Raw genomic sequence first — 15,098 nt, 5'->3', positions numbered from 1 at the left:
CTCCCGAGTCCGTAAATACCCCACATGTGGACATAAAGCGCCATGTGGGCGCAGGGCAAGCCTCCGAAGGGAAGGAGCGCCATTTGGATTTTGGAGGTTGGATTTGGCTAGAATGGATGATGAACGCCATGTCGCATTTACAGAGCCCTCCTGCTGCCAAAACACTGGAAACCCCCCACAAGTGACCCCATTCTGGAAACTGCACCCCTCAAGGAATCTAACAAGGGGTGCAGTGAGGATATGGACCCCTTGATGACGGGCACATTTGTGCCATGAAAGTGAAAAAATGAAATTTTTCCCTTTCACGTCACATTGTTCCACATTTGTGCCCGTCACCAGTGGGGTCCATATGCTTATTGTGCCCCTTGTTAGATTCCTTGAGGGGTGTAGTTTCCAGAATGGGGTCACTTGTGGGGGGTTTCCAGTGTTTTGGCAGCACGAGGGCTCTGTAAATGCGACATGGCCCTTGAAATCCTTTTCAGTGAAATTCAGCTTCCAAAAGCCAATTGGCGCTCCTTCCCTTTGGAGGCTCGTCCTGCGCCCCCTTGGCACTCTATCGCCACATGTGGGGTATTTCTGTACTCGGGAGAAACTGCTCTACACATTTTTTGTCTTTTTTTGCCTCTTATCCCTTTAAGAAAATGAAAAATTGAAGGCTAGAACAACGTTTTAGTGTAAAAAATAAATTTTTCTTTTTTCACGCCATATTGTTGGGAAAATCTGTGAAGCACCTGTGGGGTCCAGATGCTCACCGCACCCCTTGTTACATTCCTTGAGGGGTGTAGTTTTCTAAATGGTGTCCCTTTAGGGGTCTTTTTTAGGTTTTGACACCCCAGAGCCTCTGCCAACCTGAAGTGGTACAGTCAAAAATGACCAAATATAACGGAGGCGTTGAAATTCACTAGGCGCTCCCTTATATCTGAGGCTTGTGGTTGCGTCAAATAGCGCAATAGGGCCACATATGGGGTATTTCTATAAACTGCAGAAACGGGGCAATAATTATTGGGGTGCATTTCTCTGGTAATAGGTTTATAATTATGAAAAATATTGGATTACAATAAAATCTCTGCACAGAAAATTAAAATTTTCTAATTCCTTACACACTTGGCTTTTATTTCTGTGACTCCCCTAAAGGGTTAAAACACTTTCTGGATATGCTTTTGCAGAGTTTGGGGGGTGCAGTTTCTGAAATGGGGTGCTTTGTGGGGCTTTCTAACATACAGGCCCCTCAAATACACTTTTAACCTGAACAGGTCCCTAAAAATATCTGATTTTGAAATTTTACTGAAAATTTGGAAATTTGCTGCTAATGTTTTAAGCTTCCTATCATCTAAAAAAAATGAAATATAGTTTAATAAATGCCGCCAACATAAAGTAGACATGTTGCTAATGCTATTTAATATATAATTTATGTGGTATAACCACTTTCTGTATACGCAAAGAAGTTTCAAAGTTGGAAAAATGCATTTTTTCACATTTTTTCACATTATTTGGGTTTTTTTCATAAAGATTTGTTATGAGTATCGACTCCAATTTACCAGAAATGTAAAGTACAATATGTCACGAGAAAACAATCTCAGAATCAGCCGGATAGGTAAAAGCATCCCGAAGTTATTAATGACTAAAGTGACACTGGTCATATTCATAAAATTTGTCTCTGTCATTAAGGCCATTTCAGGCTCTGTCCTTAAGGGGTTAAAGGGGTACTCCGCCGAAAATCTGCTTTGTTTTACATCAACTGCTTTCAGAAAGTTATATAGATTTGTAAATTTGTAGGGGGCACATGTATGACAGTGATTGCAGTGTACAGCGCCTCCTATTTCCTAATATGTTGTGACTGGCCCAGCTCGCCACCACTTCTCTACACATAAAGAATCCAGTGCTACAGCCATCTCAACTCATATAGTTAAACTTATAGGGCACGTGCAATTAAACATTTTTGTTGTCTAAGTTACCGACCACCACTTTAAAAACAGTGGTCGGACTCATCGGCTCTGCTGATATGCATTGGGGGGGTTGGGCTGGCGGTAGTCAGTAGTTCCGCCCCCAGTGCCCCCAAATGCCTAATTAACATAATAAATACACTGCTAATATCATGGAAATTGCACCAAGTATGAAGGTAAGAAACTTAAGGGCCCTATTACAAGCAGTGATTATCAGCTGCATTTGGCTGATTATCGGCTGTATTTGGCTGATTATTGGCTAGTACGGCCAATAAGCGTTTGCTGTAAAAGGTAACGTTAATGTCGGCTGATTGTCTTTCAACATGTTGAATAAAAACAATGACGATGGCAAAGGTCTGCTGGCTATTGCTCAGTGTAATAGGAGTGGCATCAGCCTCCCACACCCGGACGATCTAAAGAACGCCCCGGCAGCCCCTCCTGCAGCTCCTGCATGCCCCCCCCCCCGCACTGCCCCCCCAGTCAATGTCCGTGTAATATAATCTAATAGGGCCCTTTCCTTCATCCTCAGTGCCCCTCGCCCTATAGTTTCCCTTTAACTAACTCGGTTGTGATAAAGACAACTGTCTAGAAAAAGGATCTTGTCTCATAGAGGATAAAAGCAGCGGTGAGTAAGTAAAAGTTATAGAAATCTTAGAGATGAGAAACAGAAAAGCCGTCTGGATGTCCCCTAAAAATCCCGCCAATGACATTGAAAAAATTACCAGATATGATTCCCTCCGACATGTAAGGATTGTGATGTCTATAGCCGCCCCTGCCCCATCAGGGAGCCGTCCGTATCTCAGCCTGTACCAGGTTCCTGCTGCCTCAGACAAGGACACAGATTCCCGTCTGGGACACAGTATACAGAGCACAGGGCAACATTCTCTCATACTAAGCAAAAGATACAAAAAGCAACAAATACCATTTCATGCCAGTCAGTAGTAATTGATTATTAACAATATATAGCATCTTTTTTTGTCAACTGAAATGGGAATACCCCTTTAAAATTAAATGGGAACTATCAGCAGGTTAAATGGATCTTGCCTATTGATATGTCCCTATTGCACAGAATCCTGCTCCACACTGACGAGGGGCAAATACCCCAAAACGGCTGTCTGTAGATGGAAGCCTGCCCTGGCAAACCCTTGTCATGATCGCAATACCTGCACCTTGAGTTAGACGTTGACAAAAAGGGGCCACCCTGGTATTTCCTTTTTTATGTTCCAATACTCACAACCGAGTGGGACTTAAGGGGCTATCTATCAGGGTGGTGTGGTGCTCTCCCCATCATGGAGGCACCCCGTGGCAACAGGCTAGAGATATCTGACTATCCCGTGTTTTGAGACTCGCAACCGAGGCTCCAGGGACTCTTGGTTTGCATATTTAAATTTTAAATCGGTTAATTTAAATCGGTTAAGCAGATGCTATCTCTATCTGTCCTATCCTCTTCTTCCTCTCTGTTACACACACTCAGCCCCACCACTCACAGGAGGGTTTAGAATAGCCTCTGTAGGAGAAGTTAAACTGGTGGAGTAAGTGAGAGTCCTAGGTGAGAGTCCTAGTCAGGTTTCTAGTGAGAGAGGACACAAAAAACATTTCCCGCAGAAGTTAAGCCAGGGCCCCTGACAGGGACCAAAGGCAGATGCAGTTAAATATTTTGCATCTACAAGCAACCACTACAGTTATGCAGTGGTTTAAGGGGAGAGCAGCCACTTAGGATCACCCTAGCCCACTCCAGGAACCACTCTAAAAAGTGTGCAGGGTGATCTCATAAGAGTTAGAAGTATCAACCCCAGTAGGACAAAGCTACCATAAGCAAAGGTCTACGTATCCTACTGTGCAGTGCAGGAAAACCAGATCACCTTGGAAGTCTGCTACAACCAGATAATTGATGACTAGGGGTCGTGCTACCCACCTAGGACGGGTTCTACAATACTAGGGGGCAGAAGGCGCTCAGACTTTAGTTTAAACATGAGTATGAGTATTACTTATTTACTTCTATATATACAGTATATCCTTTAGTTGCGGCAGAGTACAGGATCTACATTGGTCAGGGCTCCTCTGGCAACTCCTCTTCTCTTCTGTCTACCTGTACAGAGCACTCCTAGCAAGCACCTATTCTACCTTATTGTTAGAAACCAAGTTGTATCAAGATTTGCACTACTGGTATTGAGTGTACTGTCTACCTGCAACGTTATACAGTAAACTGTTCTATTTATTTACAAAACGCACGGGATTGTCTCCTCTGTTTGCACCTGCACCCATACACATACCACCGTCTACCTTGGGTTCTTTTTTCCCTCTCTGTGGGTAGTGGTACCGACATCCCGGGTGGGTCAACTACCACTCCAGGTTACCGTGACAAGAGCCCAAGGGACCTGCAACACTCCCTGAGGTTACCAACTATTTGAGGATATAAACCGCCAAATAAAGGTACCAACATCACACCTGTGTACTACAGGTACACAACAACACTGGCAGCGCACCACACATACCCTCCTCCTCGGCGCCCTGTCGAGTTTCTGTCTCGGCCAGAGATTTCAGCAGAGAGCACAGTGTCAGACTAAAAATAAAACATTTCCTGCTTGACATACAGCAGCTAATAAGTATGGGAACACTTGAGATTTTTTAATAGAAGTTAATTACAAATCTATATAACTTTCTGACAATAGTTGATTTGAAAGAAAAAGATTTTCGCTTTACCACCGCCAGCATGCAGTGCTAGACCCCTCAGGATACACTCAACAAGACACAGGGCAGTATACCTTTGTTGGGTGCTTACCCCAGTAGGACAAAGCTGCAACTTGTCTATGTATCCTACTGTAACACACGGTTATTCTAGGAAACCCTGGGAGGTCTGCTCAACCCAGCACAGGGACTTAAGACCTTGTACTACCCTGGCAGGACTGGTATTCCAAAACTATAGGGCATAAGGCGGTCAGATCAAGTAAGGGATCTATACATGAGTATGAGTATCTTCTTCTTTCAAACTTCGCCACACAGAGTACACAGCTACATTGGATAGGGCCCGCAAGATGCTCCTCTACTCTTAGTTCTACAGTTACTACTACTTCTACCTCTCGCCTGCACCTGCAGTAACTGAAGCCTTATTGTTTTATTGCACTAAAGAATTTAAGTAAATGGATGTTATTCTGGATAAGCTACTGGACTCTACTGCACTTACACACCAGGTTATACTTGAGGTACCTAAACCTGCGGAAGCAGTGCCTGTCTGACCGGAGGTGGGTACCAACCCCACTCCAGGCTACCGTGATGAGTGCCCAAGTGACCCTACACCCACAGAGCTGCCACAACACCGCTAAAGCTACCCCAGCATACAGTCCTTAGACTGGGATAACACTCTGGCAGGCCCATTTACTGCACCGTCCTCTGGGTTCTCCCTTGTCCACACCTGGGATCCTTCTTTGCCACCGTCAGGGCACTTACCACAGCAAGGAACTGACCCCCAGTAGGACAAATAGTGAGAAACTGGAATATCCTACTGACAACACACGGCTCTTCTGGGAAGCCTCAGAAAATCTGCTTCACCCAGTGGTAAAGGCCTGGGGTTTGACTACCCATCCTGGAACTTGTTGAGCTGGTTAGGGCAGAAGGCGGTCAGATATATATACCTAAACGTCAGTACGAGTATTCTTCAACCTATCCTTCTACTCAACACTATCCTGGCTGAGTACAATACTGTAGCTACCTGGACAAGTCCCCGAAGACGGTCCCTACACCTCTTACAAGCTGCTTCTACTCCTTTTACCCTTTCTCCCCTCTGTGTCACCTGCACCTGCTGTCAGCGGTTGTCACCAGTGTTATTGTCCCTAACCTGTATTGCAATAAATGTATACAAGTAAACTGTCCTTCTGGTTAAGTGCTGGACTCTGTCCTATTTTTGTATTGCCACCACTTCTGGATACCGTGACAAGTGCCCGAGTGAACCCCAGCCTACCTTGCTGTGCCAACACCTAACAGCTACTCCGGGCCTCGACATAGAGACATCAGTTAATCTCATGCAATACAACAGTGACATCTGGTGGCGGGAGTTGCTCACTACAGACTTCAGTCTCAGAGCTTACACATACATATGGTACCAACCTATACTTGTTAGAAAGAACAGTGGACCCTGCTCTGGGACACTGCATTATTACTACATGAGTAGAAAACAGCTGGGGGTATTTTTGTATTTTGTAGAACATTTGGTAGGGGTTTCCACAAATAAAAAAAATTGTCCAAGGATGGCCCAGAGGTGAAAAAAGTCCAGAAACAATCCCATAGGGACTTCTCCCAATGACTCCATCCAGGCAACATGAAAGTGATTACAAGTCCCCTTCATCTTTCCCAGCTATAAAAATATCTGTATAAAACCATCAGTTACAGATTATATACAGTGTACGGCAAGTAATTGTACAGTACAGTCTTCAGTCAGTTTGTGTCCTATCTGACAGCATCTTAACTTCCCCAGACATGAGGCAATTCCAGAGAACCCCAGCACTACTGAACAGTAAATCTAACATTTGCCGAGCGGGGAGATGGAACTATAGTCACGTTCCTGCTGTTTTACAGCTATTTTTTTGACTCTCGAGTGCTGAGAAACCACAAACATTAATTTATTCCCTGGATCAGATTTGTTTCGTGCGGCGTCCTCAGAGGAGCCTATCTGAGTAATAACAACATATTAATCAATACACAGTGTGTCATCTCTTTCACTGGTACACGCTGTTATTTTCTTGGTCAACATGGTAATAGGCTGGTAAAAAAAACCCAGAAATGTGCAGCTAGTGATGTACTGGTCAGATGAAACAAAATCACCATAAGGCCACGTTCATACAACGCACTGTTTAAAAACAAAACAGCTTTTGTTTTCCATTAAAAGAACGACCGTATACTGCAATGATATGCACTGGAGTCAAAGGAACAACGTCTGTGGTTTTCTCACAATGCATTGTACAATGGCCATTATTTGGCACTTAAAACAATGGCCATTGTTCAATACAGTGTGTGAAAACAATGTCCGTTGTTGCATTGGCTTCAATGCATTTCATTGCAGTATGAAAAGAATGGCCATTGTTTTAATGGAAAACAATGGCCGTTCTTTTAATAAAAATAGTACGTTGTGTGAACATAGCCTAAGAAATAAGCTAAGTGTCGTCAGAATTTCTACACCATTTTTAGAGACACTTATACAACCCTGCAAAAATTATGGAATCACCACCTAAAATATGTGCACCCAGCTCCCTTTCTCCCCATAGCAAATGCACAAATCACAGACGTGGCCTAAAACAATGTATCATAGCTGAATATTCAGGATTTCTGAAAAACGCCCCATTACCTGTTTCCCTGAAAATAAGACCTAGAAGAGGTTTTGCTGAATTACTAAATATAAGGCCTCCCCCGAAAGTTAGAACCTAGGAAGTGTTTGTTTGGAGGCATGGCCGCAGGGCATGCAGCTGAGATTCTTTTTAGCCCACCATCATTGTCCCCTACCTTCACCGTCCGTTTTAGAGCAGCTGCATGCAGGACATGAAGACCGTCACCTGCTGCCAACCCCGATGTTCCCTTCCACCAGATGGAGAGCTGCACATAGTCTGCCATTATCCCGTTGCCGTACCGTATGCTCTCCCTGCTGTGCTGTACGAGTGTGATGTGGTAAGCTCCCCCTGGTGGCCAAGAAAGGCTAAGAGAACCTATTATACCAGAGGAATGAGAGGGAGCAGATAGCTCTGTACACTTGCCATGGCCTGGGCCGCTGGTTGGTTCTGGTGTTTTGGCGGCTACTTGTTACAGTGACCAGGAGCCGTAACACCCACCCCCGGACATACGGCAACCGGACCTTGGTTAGGACTAATGTGAAGTGTAGGCGCAGCTGTAGAGAAGACAGAGTCCCAGGTAAACATTGTTCAGTGTTTAGAAAAGGTGTATTTAGTGCAAGAGTAGTAACAAACAGTGCTCAGGTACTCAATAACAGCAACAGGAACTGATAGAAAAAGAAGCTAACAGTGGAAGGTGCCAGGGACCGGATAGGAGGGCCCCTTGCTTAATGTAGTAAGTACTCTGCCGGGATGTGGTGAAGTGTCTATAGATAGAGTGTCTTAAAAAGAATCCTCATACTCGCGTATAGATGAGTCTCAGTTACCTCATTTGGCCGCCTTCTGCCCCTCAGTGTCGGGTGTCCGTCCTAATGGGGTAGTACGAGTCCAAGGTCTTTGTCACTGGGTGGAGCTAGCTAGTAGTATCCTTCCTAGTCAGCCGAGTGTAAGTCAGTAGAGAGCGGCTAACTTGCACTGTGCCCTACTGTGGTGGAGCCTTAGTGTTCCTCTCCCTTCTTTAGATGGTTGACTGTCCTGAAACTAGAAAAATCCACGGTGCAGGCGAGGGGAGAGACTCCCTAGTCTCCGGCTTCCCTGGGGGTGAAGTCTAGCAACTCATGGAGGTTGAGTCACTTGCTCTGGAGAACGTTGAAATCAATGGAATGATGGACGTTCAATGCACACAGTGTATAAAATAATGGACGTTGTCTGCAAAGACATCAATATAATAATCATGACAATTATTTTCGGACGTCTTTTGCAAACAGCGGACGTTATTTCTTAGTTGGTCACACACAGTTTTTCTTTTTTCACCGTCCTATCACTGTATTTATTATTAATTTCAATGGACTTTTCACTGCACTGACCGGCGCCAAACAACCAAATGAGGAACGTAATTTTTTCTTTTTAAAAATGGATAGGAAGGTTGTGGAAACATAGCCTATACGCGAATCCCATTTCATTCAGATAATTTCTTACACTTCTGGCACTAACGTTGACATGCTTCTAGCACTTTCTTTGAGGGTTCTGTCCTGATGCGTTGGTGCCCGCCTTGATCTTACTTTTATGACATTCCCATTTTGTTTGTGTTGGCACCAAATTTTACAGGCAAGTCAATGGGAACAACCAACACCTTGTGACATAGCTCAGGTTGGACTGAGATCTTCAGTCTTATAATCCTGTCCATTATTTCTATTGACTACGCAGCAAAGTCTGTAAGCTCTCTCCCTGTTACCCGCAGGCTACCTTACATATTTAGACCTCTGCCAATGTTTGTTTTAGAGATGAAAATGACAAGATGATTCCATAATTTCTTACTCAACATTAAGCGAGTCCTTATTTTTTTTATCTACTTGATCTAGAAAAACATACTGTACCTTTGGATAAAGTAATTTACTTTTACATCCTTGGACGAGAAGTCCTGGGTCAGATTTTCAAAAGAGGTGGCTGAATATAAAAGTACCTACTTACCTCCTTGGCTCCAACGCTGGGGTCCTCTGTCCTTCCCTCCAGTTCCTGTTCCACCAGCGCTTCCTGGTCTGAGTGGGGTCTCCAGCCTAGGTCTCTGACTGGCTTAGTGAGCCTGATACCTCACGACTCAGGTCCCCGCTCAGACCAGGAAGTGACCGGGGAACCAGAGAGGAGGACAGCGGACCCCAGCGCTGGAGCCAGGGAGGTAAGTACGTAGTGTTATGTTCAGCCACCTCCTCCCTGGTTTTTTGGGGAAAAAAAATCTGACCTGGACTTCTCCTTCAAACATTGTTTCATGAAGCCAGAAATTTTACCTATTATACAAACATTACTGAATGCAGTAATTTCATAATTTAGCAAAAAATGTAAAAATAAGGGCAAATAACGACAGTTGTAAAACAATGGCTTTTAGAAAATGAACATGATCATTAATAACAGCTGTTATTTGCCCTTATTTTTTATATTGTGGGAACATAGCCTTAAAGGGGTACTCCAGCAAAAAAAAAAAAAAAAAATCATTCAAGTCAACTGGTTTTAGAAATTTATATTGATTGTTTGTCCTGCAGGAAGTGGTGTATTCCCTCCAGTCTGACACAGTGCTCTCTGCTGCCACCTCTGTCCATGTCAGGAACTGTCCAGAGCAGCAGCAAATCCCCGCAGAAAACCTCTACTGCTCTCTAGACTGGAAAGAATACACCACTTCCTGCAGAACAAACAGCAGCTGATAAGTACTGGAAGACTTAAGATTTTCTAAAAGTAAATGACAAATCTCTGGCACTTTTTTGTAGAAGGGTTATACGGCAGTCCATGAGTTGTGTATTGTATGTGTATACATATGTGATATTGCATTTATTATTCCAGTGTTCCATACTGTCGGCAGCTCGGTGATATAGACAGGATGTAACTGTGCAGATGACTCCACAAAGCTTCATATTAACTGAGGAAGACGGAACATGAACAGATTTGTTACCATAATGTTTCTCCAATTATTGTAAATCCCGACACTATTATCTTGGGATACTCACCAACATTGCTTTGCCAGTTCCCGCCATTGTGTACTGGATTAACGCTGCTAAATAAGCTAAAGTTCTTCTCCTCCATATGTCCCTGCAGCCAAGTCCATACGATGTGCTAAGATCCATTTAGATTTACACCCATTGTCAGTGACTTCATGTGCTCATCTGCCAGGGTCCCAGCCTATTCACTTCTATAGAGACTCAGTCGGCCAAGTTTCCTAACCCGTCTATCACACCGCCACCTTGGCTTTAACTCTGACAGATGCCACATTCATGCAGTATTATATGTATTATATTATGTTATGTTATGTTATGCAGTATTATATGTATATTATGTTATGTTATGCAGTATTATATATATTATATTATTTTATTCAGTATTTTATGTATTATATTATGTTATACAGTATTATGTTATGTTATGCAGTATTATATGTATTATATTATGTTATGCAGTATTATATGTATATTATGTTATGTTATGCAGTATTATATATATTATATTATATTATTCAGTATTTTATGTATTATATTATGTTATGTTATGCAGTATTATATATATTATATTATATTATTCAGTATTTTATGTATTATATTATGTTATGTTATGCAGAATTATATGTATTATATTATGTTATGCAGTATTATATGTATTATATTATGTTATGCAGTATTATATGTATTATGTTATGTTATGCAGTATTATATGTATTATATTATGTTATGCAGTATTATATGTATATTATGTTATGCAGTATTATATGTATATTATGTTATGTTATGCAGTATTATATGTATTATATTATGTTATGCAGTATTATATGTATTATATTATGTTATGCAGTATTATATGTATATTATGTTATGCAGTATTATATGTATATTATGTTATGTTATGCAGAATTATATGTATTATATTATGTCATGTTATGCAGCATTATATGTATTATTATGTTATGCAGTATTATATGTATATTATGTTATGCAGTACTATATTTTAAAATTCAACACTAGGGTGTCTGTATATGATTTGATCAAACCATAATAGCCCCGTGTACCACGTGCAGGTCCTCTGGTTCACACCGGTCCCTACGCTAACTCCACACTGTGTCAGTCAGCGACCGCCAACCCCACAAAGCGTGCACATGCAGGGAAGGGGGGCCATGGAACGGCCCTGCAACCCCAACGTCACAGGACCAAGCCCAAATTGTATTTCGTATTATATGTATTATATTATGTTATGTTATGCACTATTATATGTATTATTTTATATTATGCTTAATGCTCTATATATTTTGCTTGTGTATATTGTGCCCATATGCTAAATACAATAAATATAAATAAAGGATCCTGTTGTGGGAATAATGGGAACCACTTGCGGGAACTACTTCCTGCAGGACATACAGCAGTTGATAAGTACTGGAAGACTTGAGATTTTTTAAAAGAAGTAACAAATTACAAATCTCTGGCACTTTCTGGCACCAGTTGATCTGAAAGAAGTTTTTTTTTATGAACAACCCCTTTAAGAGGACCAGAAACAGACCAAAGGTCAGACTTTTGGCAGCCTTCACTGTGAACCGTCAGAGCCGTGTGGGCGCATACCGCTCTACCACTGACCAGCGTGGCTCAGTGGTACATACCATCTTGCCCTGGCTAAGTCCACCTTGCACCCCAGGGTCACCACACATGCACGACCCGCAGCTCCATTCGGCAGGGATTTTTGCATCCTCATACAAGATAGCTGGGACCTCCATGATCCTATTCTGTGGAAAGGGCCAATCTACTCCAAATGGGAATACCCCTTTAATACAATGAAGGGTGGACTCATACCTTCCTCCTCAGCGTCTCCTGTGCAATAGGGACATATCAGCAGGTTAGATTCCTCTCACCTGCTGATAGTTCCCCTTTATACTGGTCATTCACATGAATATGACCTCAGGCTCTCCGCGACCCTCCACTCACCCTTCGTACATTGGTTTCCTCCCTGATGGCTTGTGGAAGAAGCTCCTGTTACTTTATGAAGCATCTAGTGAAGAAACACATAATCCCTAGCATCGTTTTATAGCCAGAATGAAGTGTTAGTCTGTTTTTATTTTGAATTATTTTACTCCATTGTGCGGCTAGAACGGCCACACTAACCATGAAATTGGATATGTTTGTCTTGTTTACCTTACCGGCTGCTATTGTAGTGATTTATGCTGCCGCTCGCCTTCCAACAAAACCAACACAATGCATTAGATACACTGGAAATGCAAACAAATCAAACCCCGGTGTCTTATTTTCGGAAGCTACTTGTCTGGCTCGTTCTGTTCTTCTTTGTTCTTCACGGTTAGTTATTCTCCTCCTGACATCCAATTAGAGACAGTTTTATAGTAAAATAGAATCTCAGGACTTTTTAGCTATGTATTTATTTCTACCTATATGCATATGAAAAAGTGAAACTTGGGATAACGATAGGGGTGAGTCTGTCAGATGCAGTCCATGTTTACTGCTGACAATGTTAGGCTATGTTCACACAGTGTATAAAAAAATCAGAAAAGTAAAAGTCATAGTTTTAATTTACGCAACGGCCGTAGTTTTCTATCGCTGCCATGAACACAGATGTCAATGCAACAACAGCACACACACATCCTGCACTACGAGCGTTGTCGATGCGGCCGTAGGAAAAAATGAACTTTCCTACGTCCACAGTTCGGTGAACAGCAGCTGCAGTTAACCCTTGTGCACACAATGTATGACCATGCAATGTTGGGCTAATTGGATTGCAGGCTCCCCCAAAGGTGCCCGCAAGCCAAATAGAAAAAAAATATTGTTAGGCATGGAGGCCCAACTTTCTGGGTTAGCAGAGGATCTCTCTACTGATCCCGGAGGTCTAATCGTGACAAGTACACTTTAAGGCTATGTTCACACTGCGTATGATTCCGTCCGTAGTGCAAACCGTGAATATACGCACGTAGTTTTGAGGTTGATGCGTTCGCTTGAAAGTATACGATATACGGCCGTACAGTGCACACTACGTATGAGCTTACGGTCGGATCGTATACGCCGTTGTGAAAAATGAACAAGACCATTGTTTGAGGACGGAAATGTTGAAACTCACGGCCATGGATTTCCATGCGGTCCCGTACGGAGTAATTATTTCAGCCAAATTGAACTTGATTTTTCGATCCAAAAGGTTCTGTGTGGTTTACTGGGCTGGGCGAAGATTTCCAAGTAAATGACCTGCCTCAGATCGCTTCGAAACAATCTAGGGAAGCAGAACTGTACTGCGGGCGTATGTTCGCTGTTCGTACGCATCCGGCCGCATGTCTATTTTTCCCACGCCCGTAGTTTCAGCCGCACATGTACGGCGGCGTACGATCTACGGACGGAATCATACGCAGTGTGAACATAGCCTAAGGCTGGGTTCACACTACGTATATTTCAGTCAGTATTGTGGTCCTCATATTGCAACCAAAACCAGGAGTGGATTAAAAACACAGAAAGGATCTGTTCACACAATGTTGAAATTAAGTGGATGGCCGCCATATAACAGTAAATAACGGCCATTATTTCAATATAACAGCCGTTGTTCTAAAATAACAGCAAATATTTTCCATTAAATGGCGGCCATCCACTCAATTTCAACATTGTGTGAACAGATCCTTTCTGTGTTTTCAATCCACTCCTGGTTTTGGTTGCAATATGAGGAGCACAATACTGACTGAAATATACTGACTGAAATATACGTAGTGTGAACCCAGCCTAAATCACATTGCGGGGGGGTATACTTACTTCTCCAGTCTTCAGTATCGCAGCTCAGCCAATCAGAGCCTGAGGCGGGACTGTAGACACTGATTGGCTAAGCAGTCATAGTAAAGACAGAAGACCAGAGCAGTAAGCATAATTTCTCCCTTTCCCACCCGGGGGAGCACAGTATGGCCCCCCAGGGGAAAACTTAACCTTAAAACTGCTCAGGTAATATGGCTGTTAAAATAATTGTAATAAAAATAAAATAAAATCGATAAATAAAAACAGTATATTCAATATATTGCCTTTACATTTTGTCCTGTTCTCTCTGTTACTTACCCGATTAAACAACCCTTGTATATCCCAAATTTAGAATTAAAATTTTTCTGGCTAGTTAAAGTCTCCCTGCATTTTGCGTGTGTATGCGTCTATAATATAAAACTATTTGACATCACACAGTTACTACTCACTGGATCAGTAAATCAAAGCTTCATAAACATGGAAAACTCCTTTAAACTTTTTCATCACTAATCTAAAGTCTAATAGCTCCAGCAGTCCTGTGTACTCAGGATTTTCAATAGCGATGACATTTCCAGTGAATGGAGCACAGTTCTGAAGCAGGAAGCGGTTCTGTCATTCCGCTTGTAAGTCGGTTTATTTTGGATTATGCGGTGGGATTTTTCATGAGCCTTTAGGGAATGATCATATTTAATTTAAGTTAGCGAGCTGATTACATTCCTTGAAATGACTATCATATATGAGATACTATAAATGTTACTTTGTACGTTACCCTGTAGCCTTTGATCATTAAAAGGAAAAAGAAAAGATGTTCTTTATCAATAAAACAGATTCTTTAGCACATGACATACGAAACTCTAATGTACTGTACCACTGTCCCCTCTAATGTACTGTACCACTGTCCTCTCTAATGTACTGTACCACTGTCCCCTCTAATGTACTGTACAACTGTCCCCTCTAATGGTACTGTACAACTGTCCCCTCTAATGTACTGTACCACTGTCCTCTAATGTACTGTACCACTGTCCCCTCTAATGTACTGTACCACTGTCCCCTCTAATGTACTGTACCACTGTCCTCTAGTGTACTGTACCACTGTCCCCTCT

Source organism: Dendropsophus ebraccatus, chromosome 6, assembly GCF_027789765.1.
Source record: "Dendropsophus ebraccatus isolate aDenEbr1 chromosome 6, aDenEbr1.pat, whole genome shotgun sequence".
In the NCBI taxonomy this organism is placed as follows: domain Eukaryota; kingdom Metazoa; phylum Chordata; class Amphibia; order Anura; family Hylidae; genus Dendropsophus; species Dendropsophus ebraccatus.
This window is presented reverse-complemented; position numbering follows the sequence as displayed.